Source organism: Tupaia chinensis, unplaced genomic scaffold, assembly GCF_000334495.1.
Source record: "Tupaia chinensis unplaced genomic scaffold, TupChi_1.0 Scaffold000278_1, whole genome shotgun sequence".
In the NCBI taxonomy this organism is placed as follows: Eukaryota; Metazoa; Chordata; class Mammalia; order Scandentia; family Tupaiidae; genus Tupaia; species Tupaia belangeri.
In genome coordinates, this window is record NW_006159761.1 from 1,651,771 (window position 1) to 1,665,607 (window position 13,837).

At 42.6% G+C, this 13,837-nt stretch overlaps 1 pseudogene; it reads left to right on the plus strand.

Moving 5' to 3' along the window:
- Positions 1–9,651: 9,651 nt before the first annotated feature.
- Positions 9,652–10,064, plus strand: LOC102479984 (eukaryotic translation initiation factor 1A, Y-chromosomal-like; annotated as a pseudogene).
- The last annotated feature ends 3,773 nt before the right edge of the window (positions 10,065–13,837 follow it).

A 13,837-nucleotide genomic window follows, 5' to 3' on the forward strand; every position in this document is an offset into this window, starting at 1 on the left:
AGAGGTCTTGATCCTGAACGAATAATTGGTGCCACAGACAGCAGTGGAGAGTTGATGCTTCTCATGAAATGGAAAGATTCAGATGAGGCAGACTAGTTACTGGCAAAAGAAGCAAATATGAAGTGTCCTCAAATTGTAATTGCTTTTTATGAAGAGAGACTAACTTGGCATTCTCGTCCAGAAGATGAAGCTCAATAATTGTTTGCATTGTTTATATATATATATAAAATCTGGGTCTTGGATTTTGATTTACTTAGTGTGAAGTAAGAACTGCATTCTAATGGGAAAATCAAGTTTGATATGTTTGTTTGGAAAGTAGTATTGGGGAATTGGGGGGGTTGGTTGCATCCCAATAGCACTGGTTACTTTGAACAAATAAAAGCTTTTCTGTAGTTGCTTCCTTATTGGGAAAAAAACATTTCATACTATGGTATTTTGTCCTTTGCATTTGGGAACAGGTTTTCTAAATGTTGGGGAAATGTTTCATTGTCATGAACTTGTGTTTAACTCACATGCTTCAGTACCAGTCTGGGGTTTTTGTTTTCCGTCTTTGTGTGTTTGTATGCATAAGATAATAGTGAATGGCTTTCTGTTTTTGAAACCTTCACCAAAACAAAAAGTGTGTATAAGCTTATATGTTTGAGATACTGTCATGCTGAGCAACCTCAGAATAAGAAATAAGTTCCTCCAAATTAAATTGAAAATTTTCCCAAAGCCATAACCTTTCAAATTAATGATTTTGTAATTGGGCAATCTAAATTGGGTATCTTAAAAGCAATCATCAGAATTCTTTTCTATCTGTAGTCATATAAATTCAATAGTTTATTTGCAGAATTCCTGAAAGGAGAAATTCTATGGTTACTAGCAAGCTCCTCTCCCACATGACAAAAATGGACAAATTCCAGTGTTTAGCTAAGAAAGACTATAAGTGAGTATTTTAATCCTCTAGTAAAACTTCCTTTATAAAAAGTTGAAATCCTTATGCTCTATTGACTGAAAGGTCATTATTCATGAAATGTCTAAGATTTGGCTCATGGAATCTTAATCAAATGGTTAAAGATGTTAGCAGTTTAGGACTTGCTGGCATAAATGAGTGAACAAATTTGATCTAAAACTATTGTGCATGTTTCTTTTCTTAACCCCAATTCATTCCTTATGTGTAGGCCTCAATCTTTGCAGTATTTGGGTTACTGATTCAGCAGAAGCAAGAAGAACTAATAACTCTGTAGTAATCAGAATGTTACCCAACTGTATATTGTTTACTTTATTGTAAATACTGGTGAACAGTGGTCAATAAATAGTTTTATATTCCTTAAAAAAAAAGAGTTTTAACTTAAATCAAAGAAATGCTAAGGAACACAGAGACAGAGACATAGAGAAGGTCGGAGTAGCCCCCCCTCCACCCCCGCCACTCAAATATGAAGGCTGGAGGCTGAATTATCAGTAGGAAATCTTCATTTCTCTTTTTTTACCCTGAAATCACTACTTCCCAGGAGCCATGAGGGATCTTACTCTGAAGGCCTGACTCTTGCCTCTCCTGCCACTCAAGTTTGTGGGCTGGAGGCTGAATTATCAGTAGGCAATTATTTCTCTTTTATCCCTGAAATCACTAGTTCTCAGGAGCCATGAGGAATCTTCTTCTGAATCCATTTGGTTTTATCTGTAACACTGGTTTTCATTATTCACTCTGAACCATTTTTGAACACCCTCTAGACTAGACAAAGCTACTCTCTAGAGCAAACACTGAAGCCCACATTTACCCATTCTCTTACTTTCTACTTACCACAAACAGAACGGCTTCTCTAAGTCTGGATTTACTTCCCACATAGTAGAGTTTTAACCCCATTCAGAATATTGTGAGATGTGCAACCTTAAAACTCTATTTAGTAACTAATAGTTTAGCACTTAGAAATGACTCATGCATTTAATTATATCTATCACTTAACACATAACTTAAAGATGGAATTTATTTCACAAACATTGAAAATATGAGAAATTGAAATGTAAGCATTTATCCCAATTACATTCGAACAATATATTAACTTTGTAAACCAGTATCTTCAAATTGCTTATGAAAAACATAGTTAACCTTTGATTCATTTATTTTTGACAAAGCAAAATTGAAGTGAACTAACTCTCCATCAGTCTTTATCTCTCTATTTTTTTGATTTGTTTAATTTTAGGTTTTTATTTTAGGGCACCATTTGCTACCTGGGGAAGGGAGGTGAGCCAGAGAGAGGGAATGAGAGACTTCCCTCCCTGTCCCGGGTAGGATGGTCACACCACAGTCCCTTCTTCTCCATTATCCTCATGGGGCCACACACATGTACACACAACTAGCTATATTTTCCAGTTGCTGAATCCAGGACTCCAACTGGAGTTGATCATGTGGAAATGCAGCAGTTTAACCACTGTGATATCTCTGTCACCTATCCATTCTTCTCCTAATCACAACCTGTGAGCTATTGGAAACTGGCACATTCCCCCTGATGGTCCAGGTCCTTCATCCTGAGTGCCCATAGGGAACACTCCCTCCTACAAGGGCAAAACTGAATAGTCAGGCAGGAGTAAAATAGGGACAACTCAGCACAACTTGCCCAGCACAGGGTAGTTCCTGGTGCTCTTTGGTCTCTGAAGAGGTGCTCTGGTGAGGAGGACCCAGGGGTTCAGGCTTAAGCTCCCCCTACTGTGGTGTGTGGTTCTCAGGGTCCCCTCCATTTCATGCAATGCAGATAGCTTCAAAGATGGCACACAGGTCTTTTACAGAATTCCTTTTTTTTAAAAATTCATTGGAAGTTCTTATTTTGATGGTCTAAGTGAGCAAGGTCACTACATTGACCTTTTTTTTTTAGAACAAACATGTTTACACATTTCAAAGTTGGTCAGTCACAAAAATCAGGATGCAATCATCATTTGAAGCAACAAGAAAATAAACAAACAAAAATCAAATATTTTATCCCAACATTTGGTATGCACAAATCAATAGTGTCGACTTCACAAATGAAGGACAGTAGAGTCTGGTTTTTAAAAACGTTCAATAAATCACAAAATTTGAGATAAAGATATTTAAAATATTAAGTGCTTCCTTTTTGGTTAAAAAAATACAATGCGGTCATTATTGAGCGTTATTGTAACTCACTTTTGGCTAGGGTAAGGAGACCATTTGGTTCATGGCACAAGTTACATATGTCACAATTCTGTCCAACTGAAACCTTGTAAGATTTCATGTTTATAAGCTACAGTACACACTGACCTAGCTGTCAGTCCCTCACAGCTTTTCAGAAAAATATCTACATTTGTCTTGTGGATGTCAAAACATTACACTATTGTTTAAAAATAAGAAAGATGCACATTCATACTGTAAAGGTGTCAGGAGAATACTCTTGCAAATAAACTATATAAAGATAAAATACACTTCAAAAGTGTGTATGTAGTTTGCTTTTACAGTATTCTATAAAGTGCAGAGAAATCCTAAGAGGAAAACTAATCCCCATAATAATCATTTAATTACAGCAGCTTTTGCAAAGCAATACATAGAGCAAGTTGGACACTGATTTCTTCCAGGAGAGAGGATGGAAGAGGATCTTCTGATGTAGATTTTTTTTTCTGTAAGTGTGCTTTCTTCAGGAATGGTCATTGATGGCAAATCTCCATCAACTGTTTATTTATTTATTTTTTTTTGGAGATGGTTTCGCTATAGGGCGCGTGTGCTCGCCAGACAGCCAGAGAGAGAGAGAGGGACAGAAAGCGAGAAATCACCCCCCAGGGGGGATGGCCACGCTGCAATCCCTTCTCCTCCATTCTCCTCTCAGGATCTTGGGCATGCACGTACATGCCCAGTGTGAGTTTTAAGCCACCGGGTCTGGGACACGAACCACGGTCGACTACGTGGGAGTCCAGCGACATAGCCATCGTGCTAACTGCTGGTTCCCCATCAGCTGCATTTCTTGAACAGTGAAGAAATCTACCCAGATCTTCAAGAGGAGTATCATTGCAAGAGTCCGCATCTGTGCAGGTTCTGTGGTATCGCCGGGAGAGTCAGTGAAGTGTAGACACTGGTTCTTTCATAGAGTGTCTATTCCTCTCTGAACAGCAAGAACCAGGACAGCTGACAGAACGCTTCCTCATTTGAACAGGAGACGGTGACCCAGGAGAAACTAAGGGATCAGGGTTGGGCATCTGAAACGTATCAGGCTTAAACTTGGCCTTCACCGTCTTCACATCTTCAAGTGTTGTGATGAACGTGTTGCGTGCGGCACTGAGTAGAGGAGAGGCTTCATTCATGTTCTCTGTGCAGGGAGGTGAATGATTCTCAGGACTCATCACCGTGATTCTCATCATGGTGAACAAACTCCTGGATAGCACGGACCTGCTGCACTCAGAGGTCACAGCACAGTCGAAGTTCAGACAGATTGGTTTTCAGAGATGCCCTGGTTTCACATTATTTTCCAGTCCTAGAATGAGTCGGTCATGCTTTGGAACTGCCCAGAGCCACCAGCCACCTGTCTCAGCTGCATTCACTGCCTTCATGTAGAAATGCCACTCTCCTGGAATGATCAGTTCCATCCCATGCTATCTGCTGCGTGGACTTTAATTTCACAAAGGGCCTTCTTTACACTCCCTTTGCAAACATCATCCACAGCTTTTGCTTGAGCAGAGGAGAGCTGCTGGGGTTAGATGGCTTAGTGCCCATGGCCATCTGCAGCTCCGTCATGTACTCCTGGAACCTCATCTAGTTGCGAGGGGTTGCAGCAGGGCCCGCCGCCTCCAGCACAGTGCTCCCCGTGCTGCGTAGGTCAGTCCTCCAGAGTTGCTTACTTACTGACTTATCTCCCTTTTTTCTCTGAATTCACCACTTTCAAGGGGGCTGGGCGTTTGCTGCCAACAGGTGTGTTGTCCTGACAGGTGTCAGGCTTCTTATTCCTGGCACCCCTGGGCTTGATGGGGGCACCTGCCAAACCAGACGGAGTGAAGGTCCAGAGGAGTAGACAGCTGAGGCAGCAGCGGAGGACAGCCTGTTCTTGCTGTGGCTGCCAGAGGAGCAGCTTGTTGGTACCCGGCTCCTTAATGCGGGCTGTGGGGCTTTGCCCAGGGCTCCCCGGCCTGGAGAAGTGGTTGGGGGCCCAGCCTTAGCTGGAGCTGCCAGCTTTCTAGACTTGGCTGCCTGGGGGAGCTGGGACTCCACATCGTTGTCTACTTTGGGCTCCCAAAATGGGCTTGGGGGTGACCCTGGGGGCACCAGGAGGCATCCGAGTTTGAGTGGGGGGTGCAGGACTTCTGGGTATGGGGGGTTCTCCTGCCCCTATCAGAGCATGCACTGCCCTTGGATAGTGTCTGAGGAGCCTGACCAGATGAGAGGGATGGGGCACTGAAGCCTTTGGGAAACCCCCCAACTGGAGTGAGGGGAGGTGGGTGTGGGGAGGGGAGTGGTGTCCATTGGGGTCACCTTGCTGTCAGTCACTAGTCCAGGAGCCCAGCCTGCAGGTGAGGTCACGAAGGGGCTTGAGCTGAACCCAGGTGCATAGCCGGTTAGGCCTGTGGTGAGGGGGGGCTAGGACCAGGGAAGGGAGGCAGGTGCTTAGAGGGGGATTTAGGAGGGTCGACACACATGGGTGAGGGGACCTCCACTCTGGAGGTGCTAGGTTTTGACTGGAATGTAAGACTGATATGTGCCGACGTGCTGGCTGAGGCCCAGGGGCTCCCAGGGCCTCCGTCCCCCCCGTTCCCAGAAGTTCTCCACATGGGCTGAAGCAGGATAGCTGGAAGCACCCCTGAAGCAGCTGCGGGAGCAGGGGCCAGAGTCTGGTCTTGCACTGTGAGGGCCATGCCTGGAGTAGGGCAGGGGACGAGGACCCTGTGGGATGGGCCAGCCCAGTCCAACCCTGACGGTGGGGAGGAGGCAGGGGGCATCCAGGTGGACTGGGCTGTGGGCAGGGAGCCTGGAGAGGAACCTGGACCTCCCTGTGAGGAGCAGAGTGGGCCTGGGGTGCTGTGCCTCCTTGTAGACCCAGGCTGTGCAGGGAGGGCTACTGCAGGGCTGTCCAGTGGGGCTGTTGGGCCTTGGGAGGCCGCTGGGCTCTGGTTGTTCTCCATCCAGGAACCACTTCTGGGGCTGGAGGGGCAGCAGAGAAAAGGATGGAGCCTGTAGCAGGTGGGGGCACAGAGCAGGAAAGCTGTGGGCTGTTGCTGGTCCCACTGGCCTTGGCCTCGTCCTCACCCATCAAGAACCTATTGAGGCGCTGGAAGGCCTCTTTCTTTTCTCAATCCAGGTCTTCTGCAGTGACCCGAAAACCCAGTAGGGGCGGTGGCAGCAGTTATAGAGGGGGCCCTCACCTCCAAGGTAGCAAACAAAACTTACGTTCTCAGGACCTAGAACTGTCAGCTGGGGGTGGGCAACTTGGGGGTGTTCCTGCCCTCCCCATGGTGGAGTCTGCCACGTTTTCCTGGCGTGTCCTATTCATCTGAGAAACTACTGAGGTGGCTGACGGAGCCTAGGAGCCCTCCTCCTTCTCTTTCTTCCTGTTCCTAAAGGCCAGGTGGGAGTGGGGTGCAGCCAGAGCCCTCCAATTTGATGGTGGGTATCCCCGGGTAGAGCTATAGGAGCTCCAGATGGCATTTCTTGGGGGTAAGGTGGCCGGGTAGGAGGCCCTGCCTTCCCTCCTGTCTGTCTCTTCAGAGTTCTGGGTCTGGAGGGGTCTCTCCAGAGGCCCAGACCTGGGAATGAAGGAGCAGAGACCTCCACTTCCCCTGCAGGGCCTGAAAGCTGAGCAAGCTCACCCTGAGCCCTAGGGGACCCCTGTTGACTCAGTAGAGGTGTGTGTGACTGTGTGGTGTGCCCCCTGCCCAGCCCTTCCATGATGTTTCTCCTCCACCTCCTTTCCTGCCATCTCCATCCTGGAGTCTTGGACCACCCTGGGGGCTGTAGACTGCAAGGGGCCACTCCCTGCTCCTGGGCCAAGCAGACAGTCCTGCAGGAGGCCACGGGATTGGGAGCAAATGGCCCTGGCTTTCTCTGAAGTCCTTGCCTACACCATGAGGTAGAGACCCTCAGAGAGGACCCAGGGTCCGCAACCTCCTGGGGGACGTCTCCAGATGCTTGATGATCTGTGGAGCAATCTCGCTGGCTACTGGGCAGATGGCCTGCAAGTGGATGGAGGAACACTGCTACCTGGCTGGCCCTGGGAAGCCAGGGCAGCAAGGTGGTGGTGGGAGCAGCCCCAGGCTTCCCAGTCTTCTAGAAGGTCCCTCTCTAAACCGAGGCCAGGGCAGGGTGAGGGGCACTACTTGCCTGGGTAACTGCCCGCAGGAGCAGCAGGTAATCAGGTTTGACTGCGACAGGTGGGAGCACTCTTCTTCAGCCGCCAGTTCTGCAGAAGGATGAGCGTGCACTGGGCGGTCAGTTGCGCAAAGGCATCTTTAAAAGAAGGGCCCAGAAGGGGCGCGCATGCGCAGAACGTTGAAGGAGAGCCCGTGGCTCAGAAAGTGCTAGAGTGGCGATGTCAGATTCCAGAGGAGTCAGTGTGCGTGAGACTTATGACCCTCATGGGTAATCGGAAGGCTGTGAAACCTGGGGCTTGACTGACCCTAGGAAGGAGGAGCTGCCTGCAGCAGATGCAGGACTGACTGGTGGGAGTCAGGGAGGTACATTCTCTCCTCTTCCCAAAGTCCCGCTGAGCACTGAGGGTTTTGCCTTGAGGGTTATGAGTCAGGGCCAGGGCATTGCCTCTTCTCTCCTCGCCTTGTCTCAGCGCTGTGGAGGCATCATCAGAAATAGGTATTCGCCCACTTTCTATCAAATTCCAGGGTCTTGTATTTTAGGACTGAGTAGTATTCCATAGCGTGTATAGTATCCCTAACTGGACTGGTGTGTGCTGTATTTTTGATGGGAAATTTCATTTCATAAGCGGTTGTGAAGTACAGTGATTGCATGTATAAAATAACAAATTTAAATGGATATTCCCCAGCAGAGAGGGGGAAGCAGAGTCTCTGGCTCATCAGCTGCTTTCTGAGGGTTCAGTTTGTGGTCCTGGCCTGTGCATTCTCCTGCCCTCCAGTGAGATTGCCCGAGGGTGCGGCCGTTCTCTTCCTGTTTAGTTCCCCACCAGCCCCTTTCACCCTCTTCCAGGCATCTTAAGGAGACAAAAGGTCAGAATTTAGTTTTGTTTCCCACCTTTCTCTGGCTCTGTTGACTTTTGCTCATCTCTTATCTCTGTCCTTGCTGTCTCCAAGCTTTCCACCGCTTTCCTGTTTTCTCCATTCTCTGTGTGCACATCCAGTGATTTTTTTTTTCAATTTTGATGAGTGTATGTTAAATTCTAAATATGTCCACTTGTGTCTTTTTTCTATTTTTTATTCTCTGCTAAGTGCTTATTTCTTTACATCAATGTCAAGAGCCGTGTTTTGTCTGATAATACCTTCATGTGGGTTATTTCACAACTGAATTGCTGCCCTTTCCCTTGAGAATTGCTCAAATTTCCCTAGTTCTTTACATTCCTTGTGGTGTGATTCTGGATGGGGTCCTGGACAGTTTACCAACACCATGTGAATAATTATTAACTATGATAGGAAGCTTAAGGCAGTGCTCCTCACTGATAACTTAAGAGAAGCTATTTGAATAAAATAAAACTGAGGAAAAGGCTGGTTTATATTTAAAATTTATAGGAGCCAGCATTTGGCAAGGTGGTTAAAGTCCTGGACTCCCACATGGGCAACTGTGGTTCAATTCTTAGACCTGGGGTCTTGATAAATAATGCTGGGCTCATGTGGGAGTGTGTCCAAAATCCCAAGAGGAGAAGGGATTATGGTATGGCCATCCCTTCTTGGGAGTGATTTCTCATTTTCCCTCTCACTGTCTTTCTATCTCTCTCCAGTGAGTACACATGTCCTACAGGAAAAACCTGAAAAGAAAGAAAGAAAGAAAAAAGGAAGGAAGGAAGAAAGAAAGAAAATCACTTTAACCTCAGTTACTGGTTTCAAATGACAATATATAATACATTATTTTTGTCATTTTCCATACCTACAGATAACTTATTTTGTATTTTTGAATAAAAAAATTTTGTATATTCCTGATCCTGGGTGCAACAGCCATGTACCAATGTATTGCTTTCAGCTAACACCATTGTGAGACTGTCATTTTCCTAGACAATCAGCATAGTTAAGATGAAACCACACATTGTGCTTTGTCCTCTGTCAACAGATATTCCACTCCCAAGATGTCTTAAAGCCATTGATATGGGTCCACATGGAACACACAGATTGGATTCAATTTTGACAAAATCCTTGGTAACACAGTGACCACATTATTGACTTTTGGGTCAATGAAATGAGGCAGGTCTTCAGCACAGGTGGTTCATAACATAGAATTCATTCCTTGCCTTAGTTTCAGATACATACAGGATGGAGGTACTGCTAAACAGATTATGTTTCTAAATTCATGTATTTTTTCTGCATTTGATTGACCAGTGGTGGACATGATGATACTTTAACATTTGGTCTTTGTCCTTGGTTCTTTCAATGTTAAGATTTAGATAAAATAAAATGTTTTTGTTTTTCCTTTAATCACTGCAAGCTTTCCAGTAGTAACTACCAGAAAACAGTCAGCTGTCTCCACCCATAAGAAGTTGAAGGTTTTGAGAGTTTGCCCTCACCACCATGCCCAAGAATGAAGGTAAAGGAAGTAAAAACAGGTGCAGGGGCTAATAATGAGAAGGAAGTTGAAAAAACAGAGGTGGTGTTTAAAGAAAATGGACAAGAGTATGCTCAGGTAATCAAGATGTTGGGAAATGGACAATTAGAGGTAATATGTTTTGATGATGTGAAAAGTTTATGTCATCAGAGGAAAACTGAGAAAAAGGTTTGGATATATTGGTTAGTCTGCAAGAATCTCAGGATTACAAAGTACATGTAATTTTGAAGTACAATGCAGATGAGGCTAGAAGTCTCAAGACATATGGAGAGCTTCCAGAACATGCTAAAATCAATGAAACAGACACATTTGGTCCTGAGATGATGAAATCCGGTTTGATGATATTGGAGATGGTGATGGAGACATTGATGATATTTAAATTCAACTCAGTGTTTCACATTCCAAATTTTCTGATGATTGGTCTACCTTTGAAATTGGCACTCATTAAGAAGACTTTTTTTGGGATGAGGATAGTTTAATTTGTTTAAAAATATTTATTGTATTTCCTTTAAAGCTGATGATGCTAAATTCTCTTAAGTGAAATGGTAACACTCTTATTTTGATGTAATAGAACTTTGGTGTAAAAAATCATTATATCCACATTTAAAAGAAAGAATCCTATCTTCACATCTAGAAAATGGATGTTTTGAATAAATTTTCTATTTTTAACCCAATTTCATTATCTACCATGTGATTTCTGTTTTTTTCTCCTCTTTTTGTTTTAGTTCTTTCCTTCTTTTTTCTTTGCCTTTTTAAAATTTCTATTTCCTACATCCTTTTTCTTTTTATTTACTTTCCTGTTTTACTGCTCAATCCTTACTCACTTTGTAGAGAAGACTAGGGGCATAGTAGCTAAGCATGTGAACATGGTGAATTTTAGACAATTCTTTGCAACCCATTGTAGTTGTTGCACAAGGAGTGAAATTCCCTGTCATAAATCCAATTGCAAAACTTATTCTGTGATTCCCACACTGGAGGACATAGGAGAAAGGAGAAAATATCAACAGACTATTTCATAGTAGGGGAAATACATGAGCTCACAGTTACCGAATCCCTCTCCAACAAGTTAGCCAAAAGTGAACACATTACCAAATGACTAAGAATCAGAGAAGAACATCAAGGATCAGAGAATAAAGTAATATATCTCCAGCAAGAGTAACTCATCTCTAAGTAGAGAGAATTTAGATGATATTCCTGAAGTGTAAGAAAAAGAATTTAGAATATTTATGGTAACTGTATCCGATGAGATGAAAGAGAAAAGGGATGTTGAGCTCCAAGAGATGAGAAAGTCCTTCCAAGATATGAAAGAAGAATTAGACACCATAAAAAAGAATCAAACTGAACTGTTAGATATGAAGGCTGTAATACAGGAAATCAAAACCTCCCTCAAAAGTATTAAAAGCAGGTTAGACCATGCAGAAGATAGAATCTTAGGAGTACAAGACAAAACTTCTGACCTAGGGAAAAAAAAATCAAAAAGACTGAGAAAACTGCCAAGAAAACTGAAGATACTATAAGAGAAATATGATACCATGATGCCATAACATCTGAATAATTGGTATCCCAGAAGTTGAAGAAACCAATAAGGGCACTGGTAATCTATTCCATGAAATTCTGGAAGAAAACCTTCCAAGTGTAGAGAGGCACTCAAACATCCAAATTCAAGAAATACAAAGAACTCTAAGTAGAATCAATCCAAGAAAATCCTCTCTATGGTATACCATACCTAGATTGACCAAAATCACAGACAAAAACAAGATACTAAGATTGGAAGGAGAGAAATGTCAAATCACTTACAAAGCCTATCCCATCAGGCTAACACTAGACCTCTCATTAGATACAATGTAAGCAAAAAAAGAATGGGGAAATATATTCAAAGTGTAAAATGAAAAACAATTTCAACCAAGAATACTATAACCAGCAAGACTATCCTTCATATAGGAAAAGAAGATAAAAACATTCTTGGATAAACAAAACCTGAAAAAATTTACCAACTCCACACAAGTTCTTCATGAAATTCTGAAAGGAGTACTATACCACAAAAACTAAAGAGACAGCAATAAGAGAACAAAAAATGATCAAGTATATGGCTGGAAAAAGGTATTCTATGCAAACGGAAACCAAAAAGAGCAGGATATGCTATACTGATTTCAGATAAATTAGGCCTTAAGACAAAATCCATAAGAAAAGACAAAGGCATTATACAGTAGTAAAAGGGCTAATTTACCAAGAAGATAATAACGCTTATAAATATCTATGCACCCAACTCAGGTGCACCTAAATATGTGAAGGAAAGACTGCTGGAGCTAAAAGGAGAGATAGGGAGAAATACTATAATTGTTGAAGATCTCAACACCCCATTGATTTCTTTAGACAGGTCAATGAGATAAAAAATAAGGAATGAGATTCTGGACCTAAATGATACCATAATTCAGATGGATTTGTGTCAACCTCTGACAGCAAGGTTAAGAATAACAACTCTTCGGATGATAATCTGTTGGTACTCACCCTTGGGTCTTGCTCCTGTGAAGGAGAGTTAGAGAAAGGAGGAAGATGCAGAATCAGAGATGCAGGTGAGCACAGACAAGCTGTGCTGCTCAGTCATACTGAGCTTCTTTATTCATGCATTTTTACCAGGCACAGTAAACTGTTTGCAAGCTTTCAAGAATGGTGTTGAAGTTCTACAGTTAGAGATAAAGATTTTAGTGTAGATGTTTTACGAACTTCTTACTATCATGTGTGATCCTATTATGCATCATAGGTCAAGTTTACTTATGCGGTTCCTCTCCAACTTTGAGGAAGGCTGTCTGAGTATGCATCAAAGAGGATAGTGTGTGAGCCATAAACATTATATAGAACAGACATTGCATGACCTATCTAGGGTCAGGAAGTTTCCCACAGCCTGCGTCAATATTTGCACAGAACCTCTGGTATATAAGGCATGTGTCAGCTGGCTCCAGTGAGTAATTAGTGAGGCATACTGATAACTGCCTCCCATATGTAGACTGCATACCCACACAGACTTGATTGACATCTATAGAACTTTCTACCCCCAAAACACAAAATACACATTTTTCTCAGTCTTGCATGGTACTTTCTTGAAGACTGACCACATCATAGGGCACAAAACCAGCCTTTACAGATTCAAACGCATAGAAACTATATCCATCATCTTCTCCAACCATGATGGAATTAAACTTGATATTAATCTCAGGAAAAACCCTCAAAAATACACAAATACATGGAAACTAAATACCCTACTTTTGAATGACTTCTTGGCTACTCGATGAATACTGAAGAGATTAAGTATGAAATGAAAATATTAATGGAAATGAATGATTATGAGCATATATGTTTCCATAATTTATGGGACACAGAAAAAGCAGTCATAAAAGGGAAGTTAAGAGCATTTAGTGCACACAAGAAAAAGTTGGAAAGGTGGTAAAAGGACAACTTAACATCATTCCTCAGGGAATTGGAAAAACAACTACAGAAAAACCCCAAAAATTCCAAGAAAAAAATAATAAAGATTTAGCAGAAATAAATGAAATAGAAAATAAGTACACTATACAGAAAAAAGAGAGCAAAAGCTGGTTCTTTGAAAAAATAAACAAGATTGATACACCATTAGCTAGACTAATAAATAAGAATAGATAAAGGAACCAGATATTCCAAATTCACAATGAATCAGGCAACGTTACAACAGACATAATAGAAATACAAAACATCATTAGAGGATACTATGACCAACTATATGCCAACAAACAAGAAAACCTGGATGAGATGGACAAATTCCTAGACACATATAATCTACCAAGATTTACTCAGTAGGACATGAAAAGCCTGAACAGATCTATAACATGCAATGAAATTGAATCAGTAATAAATGACTTCCCAACAAAGAAAAGTCCAGGTTTCAATGGCTTCACTTCTGAATTTTACTAAACTTTAGAAGAGGTAACTCCCATTTTACTCACACTGTTTCTAGAGATCCAAAAGGAAGGAACCCTTCCAAATCCATCCTATGAAGCCCCTATTACCCTCATTCCCCAAATGATAAGGGAACAACAAAAAAGGAAAACTACAGACCTCTATCTCTGATGAATATAGATGCAAAAATTCTCAACAAGATACTTGCTAACCATATTCAAC